Source organism: Aptenodytes patagonicus, chromosome 3, assembly GCF_965638725.1.
Source record: "Aptenodytes patagonicus chromosome 3, bAptPat1.pri.cur, whole genome shotgun sequence".
Classification (NCBI taxonomy): domain Eukaryota; kingdom Metazoa; phylum Chordata; class Aves; order Sphenisciformes; family Spheniscidae; genus Aptenodytes; species Aptenodytes patagonicus.
In genome coordinates this window covers 90,165,260-90,179,629 of record NC_134951.1, presented here as the reverse complement: position 1 = coordinate 90,179,629, position 14,370 = coordinate 90,165,260, and the positions used below count along the sequence as shown (strand labels likewise).

The window sequence follows — 14,370 nt, the reverse complement described above, 5'->3', positions numbered from 1 at the left end:
TCAGGGCTTTCAAGCAGCGCGCGCTCAGGGCACTGGCCCCGCCCCGGCGGGGGACTACAAGTCCCAGCATGCGCCGCGAGGGCGGGCGGGGAGGCCGTTAAGGGCGCGAGCTCCACCCCCGTGAGGCGGCCCGGCCTTCGGCGTCGCCGTGGCCACGGGTGAGGAGAGCGGCGGGGGCCGGGCGTGTGCCCACCCCCGGCCAGGCTGACTCCGAGGTCCCGCTCATTTCGGAATCGCCCTCGTGCCGGGTACCGGGAGTTTTCCGGAACCTTCCCTTTCGTTTGAAACCGAGCTTGAAAGGTACGGATTTAAGGACAGAGCGTTTGTGAGACAGCGACAAGTGCTGGGGCGAGGGGTTCCGAGGGGGCGGGACATTGAAGGGTGAACCATGAAATCTGCTGCTAGCAAAGGAAGTGCAGCTAATTAAAGCATCTGCAAAAATATTTAAATACATTGAATACACTGAAATAGATTCAGCGCTGTAGCATTGAGTCAGCACGTCCCGTGCCAAATTCAGTTCTGTTGTCTCTCAGTAAAGTGTAGAAAACCGGAAAACATTGCTTCCTTACGTTGGGACTAACACGCCTGTGTTTGAAAGCTTAGTGTTGGCAATACCGCCTAATGCAAATTTTCTGTAACCACTAAGTCGCTAGTGGAGAAAATTATGGTCAACATCCCGGAAAGATTGTGTTGTCATAGTCTTCAGCATTTATTTTCAGTTCTTTCTTTTTATCCTTGCTGTCTGGTCACATCTATACCCTATATATGGTATATAGAAAAGTTTTTCAGGTAGTTATCAACTAAAAAAAACCCAACAAAACCAGCAGAGACCACCATAGGAGTAAGAATGTATTTGTGTCTGTTGCTTTCTTACAATATTTATATGTAAAGAAGCTAAACACCAGTAAGTAAAAGGTACTGGTCTAAGTAGAGATACGAATAAGGAACTTAAATACAGTAACCATCAGTTTGTACTATTGCTGTAACCTGTATTCCAAATGAGTCATTTTGAGATGACAGTCATACTGAACAATCCATTTCTGACGATATTCTTCACAGTGATTGCTCCAGATCAGTTCGGTTACAGCAAAGGATCCATGACGTGCAGTTGAAGACAGCACATGGATAACAACAATGAACATGAAAATGATAATCATTAAGTATACTGGAATCAAAAGGCGTGACAGAATTTTGGTAGGACAAAGGACTGAGTCCTGTAGCTAGCCCAGCGAATGGGGAGGGAGAGAGTGGAAGCAGGTCACTGACTGCAAAGAAAGAGGTGGGGGACAGATGTTACAGCGGTGGAACCCTGAGGTTGATCTAAGAATTGATGGTCAAAGGTAGAATTTTAAATCTGTATTTACAAACTACTATAACTGCTTTAATTTAAAAAAGCCCTGAACATCCATACCACATACTGAAATTTGAAGTGGTGCACAAGGGAGTTTTACAAGAATAGTCCAACTATACACAAAAAGGCATACAAATAACATTTTTGCTTCACAGATCTAGTTAACGTTTTGGGTCATCTCATGCATGGGATTGAGTTCCTATTTAACCATCTGTTGCACTATCTTATTCTACCTGTTTGACACATTAAACACAGTAAACCATAGCCTGATAGTCAACATAGCACATACCACAGACTAGGACGACAAGGGACTCTACAGTGCCAACCTTAATTTCTTCCTACCGGCAACACACATGCTGGAACATAGAACAGTCTCAGATTGATCTTACTCCTGATGTTTCTTGTCCTCAGGAAATATGTCTTCATATATTGCTAAAGAGAACAAATGCAGTCTAGAAACTCAGTAAAGAATGGGGAGAGAATTAGAACAAAAGACAGACTATGCATGCAGTACTGAATTATGCAAATTTTCCCTGCACTCAGAAAAACCTCAGATAAGACTGGAACAAATACAAGGGCGTGTGCATGTTTCCAGCTGCAAGTAATGAGATCGCTGGACCAGAAGTCTTGCCAACACTAGAAGAAAAATTAACCACTGCACTGGAGTAGGTGTTTTTATTTACTGATTTTCTGTAACTAAAAAAGAAAGCATGATGTCTAACTGCTTTATTAAGCTGCTATTAGGGGAGATGTGTGAAGCTGGTGATTGAATTCTGATATGAGGACATGTCTGTCTCTATGAAGAGAGTTTGAGAAATCATGATACTGTCTTGGAACGGAGGAAAAGTGATAGAGATGAAGAGGAATCAAATGTAGTACGTTGCTTGAAATTTCACAGAGTTTGAATATCTGGTACGTTTGTAATTACAAACAGGAAATGACTTTTTTCTATGTATAAGTTTTCCATTCCTGAGCAACATGATTGTACACGTCCCTCCAGGCCTCATGGAATAGCATAAATGCCATAAATAGCATAAATAAATAAATATTGCATAAATGCAATAACTAGTATAAATGCAATAGCATAAATTCACTTTAGAGTACCTCGAAGAGCTTTCTTCCCCCCTCACCCCTGTTCCCTACACGGGTAGGAATTATCAGATGGGCTGATGTGTCCTGATGAGACCCTGCTCTCACTCCAGAAGGCCCAGCCAGACGTGGAAACGAAGAAAACAGCGCTCTAGCAGTGGGCTGGTCAGAGCACACAGTTAAATTTCCCGCATCAGGGCTAGCGCCAGTCACGTTAGCCACAACCCAAGCCATCTGAGATAGAGTACTGCAGTTCCACTGCAAAGATTTCAAGTTACAAGTGAAAAATGGATTGTCTGGAGTAAAATGATCAGCAGTTGATGAGTTTTGAGTTTGAAATACGTAGTAAAGCTTCTTTTTCTTGTTAGTTAACATAAAGGTATGCTTGCTTAAATTAAAACAAAAATTGCAGTGAGAAATATATCTAGGCTGATATCTACCAGGTAACAGTTTATTTTTCTGCTTGCCATTTTGAAGTCTGTATAGTTCTTCTGATATTTTGACTCCGTTACACGGATGACTCAGACAGCAGGGCAGAAAAGCAATGTTTCCAGACAGTGGACAGCAAGGCTTAAATTCAGTGCATTTTGAAAAGAGCACATCTGAATTATAACCTATTAAGAACATTGTGTGTGCACTGAGAAATGCATAGAAATAATTTGGCCACGGTGACAGCATAAGATGTTTTAAAGCTGAAAATATTGATTAAATTCCTCTTCACTGATTCTTTTTTCACTCCATGATTCTGTCTATGTTTGACATGCTCCAGAAGTTTTAAATTCAATTGCAATTAGAATTCTGTTTGGATTAGGATTGCTTCTCTTAAGATTATGTTCTTATATCAATTCTGACATTTCTTTTTCCCTCAAACTGCTCTGTTGATGGGAAGAACAATAATCAGGGTAGACAATATAATATATCCGTATCACTCAATATGTCATGTGCAATTCAATTAAATCTACTTTTGACTATTTTCTGTAGATTACATTAAAAATAGTCATAAGGTGAACCTCAGAGTCAGAAGCACTGGAGCCAAGGAACTTGCATTGAAGGAAGCCAGAGCTACAGAATTCTTGCCCAGCTCAGATTTTCCTCTTCGATGCCTTAATCTGAAAGGGTGGATACCTTGGAGCTGAAGAGTTAGCATGATTAGCATTAACATTCAGTCTGTGACAAATGTCTTCAGCCTGATTATCCATGACCCGCCTTCATTACATCTCGTAACTTCTATGAAATAACGGAAGTTTTATACAATGAGCCAAAGGCTTTGTTGGTTTCAGTAGAGCTATCTTGACTTAAACAGGCTAAAGACGCTGCTCTTTAAGCTCAGCAGAGTCTGTTGGAAGGAAATAGTCAGATGGTAACACTTTGGTGTGTTATTCCTTTGAAGAATACTGTAGTATTGCAGTTTTATTTCCCGTAGATACCAGATGAAACTGGGAAGTAGCACCACGGTGTGGTTAGGTACAAGGCTTATAATAACATACACAATCCTTTCCTTTCACAGGTGGCTCGTGTATCTGGAGAATTTGCTGAGACTAGAAATTACTATGCCAAATCCCTGTTGTATGCTTTTCATTTCCTTCGGCAGTTTTGTAATAGTGACTGGCAGAATACATTACAAACAGACCTGGAAATAGAAAGTGTAGCAGAAACATTTTGTTTCCTTTACAATTGTTTTCTGTCGTGTAATAAAAAAGAAGAGCTATACAGAGTATTGCCCAGTTGACACCTAATGGAAATTTAAGATAGGTGCCCAAGATAAGTGTGCTGAAGTACCTCTAGAACTGCTTCTTTCTCAACACTGACTATAGAGAGGAAATGGGATCACTAGGTCTGATGTAGGCAACTAACCTTTACACAGTCAAGGTAAAGCAAAATTAATTTTGTCCTCACTATGCACTACAATGGACAAGGACATCTTACAGGTTTTTAGTAAACTTCCTTCCCTACGTTGTCTGGCACTGCTGGAATCCTGCTTTTTGGAAGTAGATTTTTGTCTATCCTTCTCCGACTGAAGGAAATGAATTCCCTCATCTGGAAATCAGGAAGATTGAGGGAGGGGGGCAGGAAATGAGGCTTCATTAACTCTGTTGCCAACACAACTACTTTCTTCCTGCCCCTACTTGCCTGTTACGTAAGTGCGTTTTTCCCTCCAGTGGTCCTTTCTGTCTACAGCTGCATCTGTGACGAAATCAAACTGTGCCCAGTAAAGAACAGCCTTGTAGACCTCTAATGGAAACTCACGTGTGCTTGGATGTGGCACGGGTGGCTCAATAAGTGGCAGTCCTTCCGCCTGCTTATTAATCAACCGATACATAGCCTGAATTGAGAGAATGTTGTTCTCATATCCAGGTAACAGATTTTTTTTAAGGTGGAAGCATTAGCCTGAACAGATTCCAAGTGGAATAATGGCACTGCGACTAGTTACACTTTACCTAATGGTTTTCTCTTCGGAGGAAATAAGATCGAAGTGGTGGCAAGAAAAGAGGTTGTGGAATAATCACTTCTATCTTGCACCTAATGAGTTTATTTTCAATATCATTAAGACTATTTTCAGATGTTTCTGGCAATACATTTCATCTCTCCATCTAGGGCTACAAAGAGGCCTTTGAGCTACAGACCTGGGAGTCTGCTCCTACAGTTTAACTTGCATGGCATTTAACTTGCCTTGTTTAGCAGTTTGCTGCTTTTGTACAGGCTCCACAAAATTCACAAATTTTCCACTTGGGGACTAGTCTTACCCATTTATAAACATAGATACTAGTGACAGGATGTAGGTTTGGTAAAAGATCTGTATTATCTGTGTTCCACAAGAAATATGCTGAGCAACATTCACTCTGATGCGTGAGAATGATACTAGCTAACAGAGTTAATTGCTGTCAGTTATTGAAAGTCTTTGTGAAGCTCAGCTTCTCTGACAGTGTATACTGAGTGTGTTCCTCCTTTCTTAATAATCTGTAGCTTACCAAAACTCCAGTAGTCTAAACAGGGATCATAAATTATGTCAAACAATTTAAAGCAGATGACCAACTGTAACAGAATGAAACAAGTCATGGAAGCTCCAAATCAATAGTATGGATCACCACAATTATTCAGTAACCAGTCTGCCTTCCAGAGTGCTAAGAGGTATGTAACATATCTGGTTTAGTTATTGTTATTAACTAGCAGCTGATTCACCAGCCACGTTGTTCTCCTTCAGAGAACAACAATTTCCAGGAAGGCAGAAGAGCAAATGCCTGAGGCAGTCACTGCTTCAGCCATCTCAATCTAATCTATTCCTGTGTTTGTCAGCAGCCTCAGCTCCTCACGCAAGCCTGCTACAGTGCCTTGTCTCGATAGCTTGTGCTCTGCTATGGATGTACTGAAAACAGGGAAAAATGCAGTCTTCCTTGGTCTTTACAGTACAGAAGAGTTATATTTCAAATTGCTAGTTACCTTCATAGAAAAGGTTTGTTGTACACATTGTCAATATGAGGATGTGTGAGCTACAGACGTAATACCCAGTCACTGACTGTCTCTGAAACTTTAAATGTTTCTCTAATCACCTAGCGCTGACTGCATTCATCTTGAGTACCCATAAGAAACAATGTTTTCCTGTGGTTAAGAGTATATGGACACAACATCTGTATAATGCACTAATGCTGTGAAATCTCCCTTGGCAGTCTTGTTACTCATCAGAGGTTCCTCAGTGCTAAGGTAGGGATATATAGGAGAATTAAGCCAAGGAGGAGTGTTATTTGTAGTACAATCCCAAATCTAAGCAAAGCCCCACTGAAGTTTGTGAGACTTTTGTCAAAGCAAGACCAAGTATCTCAGGGCCTAGTGGCAATTTTTGCTTCTTTTTTTCAAAATTCACCACATATCCATCATCAAAAAGCATTTTCCTCAGTTCATATGCAAAGATCCAGGTATGTGTATTTGCAGCAACAGTTTGCAAAGATCCAGGTATGTGTATTTGCAGCAACAGTTTGCAGCTACAGCAACTGCATGTTGACAAGTGGGTACATGCATGCAGGAATATTACCTGTTACACTCAAAATCCTGCAAGTTCAGTGTGTTTCTAGAGGTACTAGAATGCTAACCCCTGTGTCTGCATGTAAGGTCCCAACAATTTTTTTGCTGGGGTGTGTGTAAATGTTTTAATTTTTGGAAGGAATTTCCATTTACAAAAAACATAGAAGTAATTATTTTTAATATTTTGCATAACTGTCTGTAGAAACTTAATAGGAACCTGGTTCATGATTTACTCTACAATGGGAAGCCTGAAAGAAGATGTGGAAAAGAGGTGCATTTTTGAAATCAGCTGAATCAGATAATGCAAAATAATGATATTGCATTATCAATACAATACCCATGCATTGCCTATTTGATCTTTAAAAAAATATTGAAAAGGACAGACAGTACATCCAATTATCACAGCCAATAGACAATGAGTTAGGTACCTGTTGTTCTGCACTCCTTACTAAAAATAATGTGAAGTGATACATAATGAGAAGCAGAATGGGATCCTGTCAGTCAGCAACATGTAGCTGTGAGCTGCTGCACATCAGTACCAAAGTAAGTGAGAACACCAGGAAAAGAGATCATACCGTGCCAGGTCATGGATGCAAAACTGAATAAGCATCGTGGAAGACCGTGGATTGTGTTTGACTTTTGCATTTAACTCTACTTGGTGGATTCACTGTGAAAAAACCCCAGTAGTCTGCCCCATCTTTCTCTACCTTTCCTTCATGCCTCTGTGCCTTCTTATTAGACATTGCCATATTTCTTCCATTCTACAAGTTGAGATCCTTCACCTCCTTCCTGTATTCCAAAGGATACCCCCATCCCCACCCTGCCAATAGGTCCTTTTGTCTTTATTTTTCAACTCAGAGGTCTTTTCAGTCCGTCATCTCCAGTTGTTTCAGTCCTTTTCTCTGCCAGGCATGCCTTGGAATGATTCTGAGTAGAGAGAATGTATTTTCTCAGCTGGGAAGAGATAATGGATGGCTTCAAATGTATAGATGAGTGTGCACGCAAACAGATGTATCCTATCACCTTTCCTACAGTGAAGTCTCAGAAAAATTCCTAGACTTCCCCCAGAAGACCCCAAAAAACAAAACCAGAATGAGGGCACCCATTTTTGCCATTAAACCTCAGAACCCTCTGCATTACCAGTTTTGCCGCCTGATGATATTAACTATTCTGAGCTTACCTTTGGTGTGGCTGTGCTGCTTGTGGCAAGTTTTTTTTGATCTCTAGAAACATATGCCAGTACAGAGAACAAAAGCATGCTAACCTTCTAGTATACCAGTGCATAGTTTTTCCCTTTTTGTGATCCTTCATTGTGAAATGATACATCCAGGTGCAGATGGAGCCTCTGTGCCACGTAGCTGCATGGCTCAGCTTGGCCTTTAGAGGCCTCTGGGACAGAGGGAGCCCCAGCTGAAGCCAAGTGCAATGGTCAGTTCAGTTTTGCTTTTGAAGGTGCAGAGGCAGGAACAACTCTCTCTCCCTTTCTTTATAGGTAAATCTTCAAACTAGTCCTGCAGTAAATTCTACTAGTTTAAAATATTGTGGATTTTTTTTTTTTAACCTTACGGTAATGTAAGTTTACCTATGATCAACAGAGAACTTGGAGCCTGTTACAGTTATTTTCTTCCTTATGCACGTGGACCTCACCCTTGTGCTGAAGAAGACAAACAGGTAAATTTTCTAGCATATTCCTCCTTAGCTGCAGGTGCTTTTGTGCTTCTCTGAACACCATCCCTTTGAGTTAAAATCCTTTGGAAAGGTGTGTGTTTTGCTATGATGAAGTCCAGAATAGCAGTTCTAGCCTGTATTACTGTGACTTAACATTTTTCCTCTGCATGCCCTGTATGTTGTCCAGAAAACGCTTTAAACCAGTCTGGGATCACTGAGTTCCCCCAGACTCTCCAAGTCTGCCCAGAGCCTGAGCTGTGCCGTGGCGACTTTCTTCCAGTTTGGGAATTATACAGAGCTCTCTCTCCATATAACTTTAAGGCATGATCTAGTAGTGTTAACAGCTTGATTCAGTCATTAACAAGAAATTGCAAAAGGACAAGCAAACTACTGCAGATGATGACAAACAGTTTGGCAGGTGGTGGGAAAAGAACAGCTGTGTCATCATATTTTAGGTGAGAGCCTGAGGCAAAGAAAACCCGAGTCCTTCTGAGGCAGGTGAGCAGCACCTGGGAGTTGTTGCTGTTGATTTATTTAACTTGGTGCTGGGCCCCGCTGCACCTGAGGTGAGCTATTCCTAGACTTACACACTCTGCATGTGCAGTCTCTTTTTCTGAGAAAATGGATTTTGAATAATGCTTGAAAATATTCCTTTCCCCAATATTTCTGGTAATGCAAACAGTGAACTAGCAGGTGAAGGTCTGTGTCTCAGGGAAATCTAGGGAAGTGTGAACTATACAAGGACTTGGATAAAAGCTTGTTTTAAGCCAGTAGCTCAAGTAAAAGGACATTTTAACTGAAAGGTTAAAAAGAAACTAAAAAAGCTGTTAATCATGCTCTGCAGGAAAACTGTAGATTAGATTCTCAGGGATCTGGTTCTAGTTCACAGACTTTCACGGGACTTTCAGCCCAGAAAGAAGAGAGGAAGATAGATGTTTGCTTTTCGTGTACAGGCTCCTCAGTGTGGACCAGCTCAGTGGGCAGTGGAGGTTGTCTCTAAAAAGCCAGCAGGATTCCCTCATAGCGGGAAAACAATATTTTGCTGCATTATTTGGATGAAATTGCCCTCTCCTTTTCTTAGAGTAGGTGGCTGATGGGAGGGTGCTTCCATACTGCACCCTGCCCTCTCAGTATTACTGGCTGCTCTCATACATGCTCTCGGGCCAGATGCTGTGGACAGATTCTTGCAGATCTTCTTTCTTACTCTCTCCCTTGTCTGCTCCTCTTATCCTCTGCATTTCTGCAGGTGACATAATGATAGGGGCAGGACAGACAACAGGGCAGCCTGCCTCATCTGCAAATGCATCCATTTACGTACTCCTTATCTGGCCTATATTGAGGGGTTTTTTAATTCATTGAAATGAAAAGTATCCTTTTTTAGTCTGCTCTTCACTGGCTTTACTCACTCATTTTACATCCATCCAACACAGTTACACTCAAGACTCTGATCTTTCTAGAGATGTAATTTCTTCACATCAGAAAGCACTGTCAGCATCTTGCTGAATTCCAGCTTTCCAAAAAATGGCAGTTAGTGAGGGCTTAAAATATCTTAGCTCCCTTGAAGAGAATGGAGACTTGAAATCTAAAGAGAATATAGTCACTCCTTAATGCACTCACTGGTACCTATCTATAATGCTATCAAATTAACTCAGCCTGGAGCATAGAGATAGAGCTTGGTAGCACTCAATTTTTATCAGTCTGCTTATTTTAGACAAGCCCAGTGCTGGTCTGAGCTGACAGAGCCTCTAGTTTCTGTAACCATGTGGATAACAGAAGGACATTTCACACAGGTCAATGAGATACAGATGTTCTATCAAATTTTGTTAGAATTTTCTTACATTTCAGAGATGAAAAAAAGGGAGGCTTTGGTGGGAAAAAAATATTTTAAATAATTTGCTGGGATCTAGTGATTCTCTGGGATCGGATAGGATGATCAAATACTGTTTGTGCTTTCTGGGGAAATGAAGGAGGCCCAGTAACCTACCATTTCTCTTGCCCTGTTATTCTGGGAGAATCCTCTGTTTTGGAAACACTGCATCAGTTACATCTAGCCACACTAAGTGCCCTGTTCATTTTTGTTTCTCATATAAATACTCTTCTTCGTTGTGCTACATGGAATAAAATTAAAATAGGTTAATCAGTAACTAATTATTCCAGCAGCAGCTGAACAGTCTCTCATGTGTTCTTAGCTGTAAGTAATCTAAAACCTGTCTTTTGCTTTTACATAGGTACTGATATATTCTATATTGCTGAGTCTTCCAGCAGCAAATGAAGAATATGTATCTGCTCCTCCTTTCCATTTTATATTTGCTTTTGAAAGCCACTGACACCAAAGAGGTTATATTTGGTCATAATCATTTCACAGAATATCAAGTGGGCAACATGAACCTGATTCTCTCTGTCCCACACGGTGGGTCAATGGAACCCAAAGACATCCCTGATCGAGAAGCTGGCTGTTGGGATGCAAAGACATCCTCTTGTCTTTTCGCTCATAAGTGTCTTCCTGGAAGTATTCAAAATTATAAGAAATGCAAAGTGTCTACCAACCAAGACAGGTACACTATAGAGGTGGCTCAGGCTCTTGCTGAAGAAATCAACAAAATTGCTGATGGCTACTTTCCACATATCATTATAAACCACCTACAGAGGTTCAAGATGGATGCTAACAGGGAAAAGGAAGAAGCCTCCTTTGGAATTCCCCAAGCAGAACAGGCCTGGGAGGAGTACATGGGATTTTTGACCACTGCAAAATCGCAGATGACAGGGGGCCTGATTCTGGATATCCATGGACAAGCACATCCTGAACAGTGGATAGAACTAGGTTACACACTTTCAAAAACTTCCCTTAACTCAGGTGTCTTTTCTGTATCGTGTTCTTCAATTAGTCATCTGGCCAGTCAGCTAGTCAATGTGTCTTCTGAGGCTTTGGTTACAGGGAACAGAAGTTTGGGTAAATATATTGAAGAACAAAATAACAGTTATGTTTGTGTGCCTTCTCCATCCAATCCTAGCCCAAATAATGGGAGCTATTATAGTGGTGGATACATAACAAAGACTTTTGGTTCCCGTAGTTCTGGCACCGTTGATGCCATTCAGCTTGAACTACCCCAGTGGGTGAGGGCAGTTGAAGAACGTCCCGGATTTTGTAAAGCACTAGCAAGGGCTGTAATGAAATTCTGGCAAGCTAACTACTGCAGCCAGTACAACCATGAATTTCTGCCATGCTGAAAGAGGCTGTCTTGTTAAGATAGCTTTCCATAATACAGTAATGATCTGGAACAACAGAACAACTGATACACCTGGAACATTTAAGACTACAATATAATTGTGGATGCTGGTGGAAAGAAACTAACCTGCAAAGGAATGCAGAGACATCAACATAGAGAAAATCCACAGCTAATACCAACAAGTCCGTTAACACACAGCTTTGTACTAGATCCAGCATTGAAAAGACTGCTTGAAGATGAGTGGGTATATTTGGAAGTATCACTTGCCTGGTATGCTTTTCTGTGCTTAATTTCTTTCCAGTAGTGTCCTTGCGCTTAATTTCTTTCCAGTAGCATCCTCTGTCTCTAGCACACAATAAACAACTATTCTTCTTCTAATGAATTCTGTGCAGTGCCTTAGTAGATTATCTGTTGAAAGAAATGAAGTGTGTCTGCTTTTCTTGTGACACTTAAGAAAGACAATTGCATAATAACATTGTGTGAAATGTTTGGGGCCAGGACCAGTTTCCGTTTGGTGTTTATAAAGCCCTAGGAGTTGGAACTCTTCAAGTAAACAGTAATGCTGAGCAATGACACGCAGTCTGAACTACTTCAGGTTTTGTTAATTTAATGAATTATGAAAAAAAAGTCTGAAAGCATTATAGCACTGTAATTTTGTCACAGCTTAAATAGCACAACACTAAGGAAGTAACTGGATGGAAGGCTGCTAAAGATAACACATACATATCATCCATTTTTGACAGTTTTCCTTACAGCACAGTTCCCTCCTGAGAGCTGGTCCATTGATTTCATTCAGCATAGGATTAAACACTTGATTGTTACTGGGAATAGTATTACATTATGGATGGGCTCTTCTGTACAGTGGAGAATATAGTGGCATGAATAGACATGAGTACAAATCAGCTCTTGGAAAACACGGGCAATTAATAAGGAAAACCAAAGGGAGCAGGCAGCAAGACTGAAAAGAGTAAAACTCAAAAATTAAGAACCTATGAAATCCTAGCAGTGCTAAAAGTTTGGTAAAAAGAAAAGAATGAGTAAATAGTCAGTTAATAAACTGAAGTGGGATATCTGCATCTTGCAACCACAGTAAAATACTTTAGTTATAGCTATAAATAGGGACAATACCGAAGAGAAAATCTTACACAATTTTAAAACATATAAAACATAACAGCATCAAAAGAAATGAACTCTCTGAACCTGAACTGTTCATTTTTAATACTCTTGGAAGACTAGGCAATTTTCAGGTAACTGGAAGAGAGCTGACGTAGCTATCTTTCAAAGGCAAATAGGACTCAGGGAACTGCAGGGGTGTTACCTTTCATATGCTAACTGCTAAATCATGGGGTGGATGAAGGGAATAAATGGAAAATTACACTTTATCTGGTGCCATTTGGTTTGTCAGACAAGCTTGATTTTAGTTTTAATCAAAAGGTTGGTTAATGTGGGTTGACCCTGGCAGATACTAAGCACCTACCCAGTTGCTTGCTTACTTCTCCCAGTGGGATGGGGGAGAGATTTGGAAGAGCAAAAATGAGAAAACTCATGGGTCGAGATAAAGACAGTTTAATAGGTGAAGGAAAGCTGCATGTACAAGCAAAGCAAAATAAGGAATTCATCCACTACTTCCCATCAACAGGCAGATGCTCAGCCACTTCCTGGGAAGCAGGGCCTCAGCACGCATAATGGTTATTTGGGAAGACAAACACCATAACCATGAGCATCTTGCTTTCCTCCTCTATTCCATGAGCTCTTATTGCTGGGCAGGACATTATGTGGTATGGAATATCTCTGGTCAGTTCAGGTCAGCTGTCCCGGCTGTGTCCCCTCCCAGCTTCTTGTGCACCCCCAGGCTACTCACTGGGGGTGGAAAAAAACACCTTGATGTTTTGCAGGCATTGCTCAGCAGTAACCAAAGCACTGGTGTGTTATCAGCACTGTTTTAGTCACAAATCCAGAACACAGCACCATACAGGCTGCTATGAAGAAAATTAGGTTCAAGCCCAGCCAGACCCAGTACAGTTGATCTTAATATTTTTAAATATACTCCCACAAGGTATTTTGCTAAAAAAAAAGTAGTATTACCCCAAAATCCATCATAGCCCTATAACAAGTTGAAAACAGGTAAATCATTGCAAGTGATTGTATATCAGCTCATCAGAAGACAGTCTTTACAAGAAGGCCAGCAGATCAAGCACCGTTCATTACCAGTAATATAGAAAACCTGCTATTTTCCCCAGAATAGTAGGTAATAATGGCACTAGTTACATGGATTATCCTAAATAGGTGACACACTTGGCAAGGATTTGTAACTTTAGCCAGACAAAGGATGATAGAATATGTATTCTATGACCTGTGTCATGTCGTGACACTGTCCTGGAATGCTGAAATGCCAGGGAGGATTCAGGGAATCATGACAGATAATTGAATATGAGCTCAGCATGCACTCTTCTGGCTTAGAAGATGAACATGCTCTTTGAAAGCATAAGCAAGGAACTAACAGGCAGAAACAGCAGGGCATATTAACTCCTTGCTGCATATCTGATGCTTGTAAGACTGTGAGTACAAAATGGAGTTCTGAGGCAGACACTTAAAAAAAGGTAACCGTGATGGAAAGAGATAAAAAGGCTACAGAAATCTGCCTTGTAGTGAGAGACTCACAAAGCTCAAGTTAACTTTGCTATCAAGAGTAATTGGGAGGCTGATAGAACCTCCTGGGTAAAGGAGAACACCGTTTGTGTTTTGCTTCTGCCTTCAAAACAGCTCACAGAGCGCAAGGTGTAATTTCTTTGTATCACACTCCCATGAGTTTCTGTATCATAGGGGCTTTTTGGGAGAACAGAACCAGAGGCCCTGGGGACCATCTGCAGGGATACTGGAGCCAGACCTGTGCAGGACCTATTGGAGCTGACAGGGCTTGTTAGTCCAAACCGAGTGCCATGTTAGTGTAACACGCTGCTTCCAGACCTAAGCTGGCTCCTGAAGTTGCAGTGCGCTGCCCCCCAGCTAAAATGCCCA

General features: G+C 41.1%; 2 long non-coding RNA genes across 2 annotated transcripts; both read left to right on the top strand.

Annotated features, from left to right (window-relative positions):
• Positions 1 to 153: 153 nt before the first annotated feature.
• LOC143158356 (uncharacterized) lies at positions 154 to 2,883 on the top strand. Its single transcript, XR_012994971.1, has 3 exons — positions 154 to 300; positions 1,060 to 1,194; positions 1,895 to 2,883. It is a non-coding gene; the product is annotated as an uncharacterized LOC143158356 (long non-coding RNA).
• A 5,182-nt stretch (positions 2,884 to 8,065) lies between these two features.
• Positions 8,066 to 11,730, top strand: LOC143158357 (uncharacterized). Its single transcript, XR_012994972.1, has 2 exons — positions 8,066 to 8,128; positions 10,354 to 11,730. It is a non-coding gene; the product is annotated as an uncharacterized LOC143158357 (long non-coding RNA).
• The last annotated feature ends 2,640 nt before the right edge of the window (positions 11,731 to 14,370 follow it).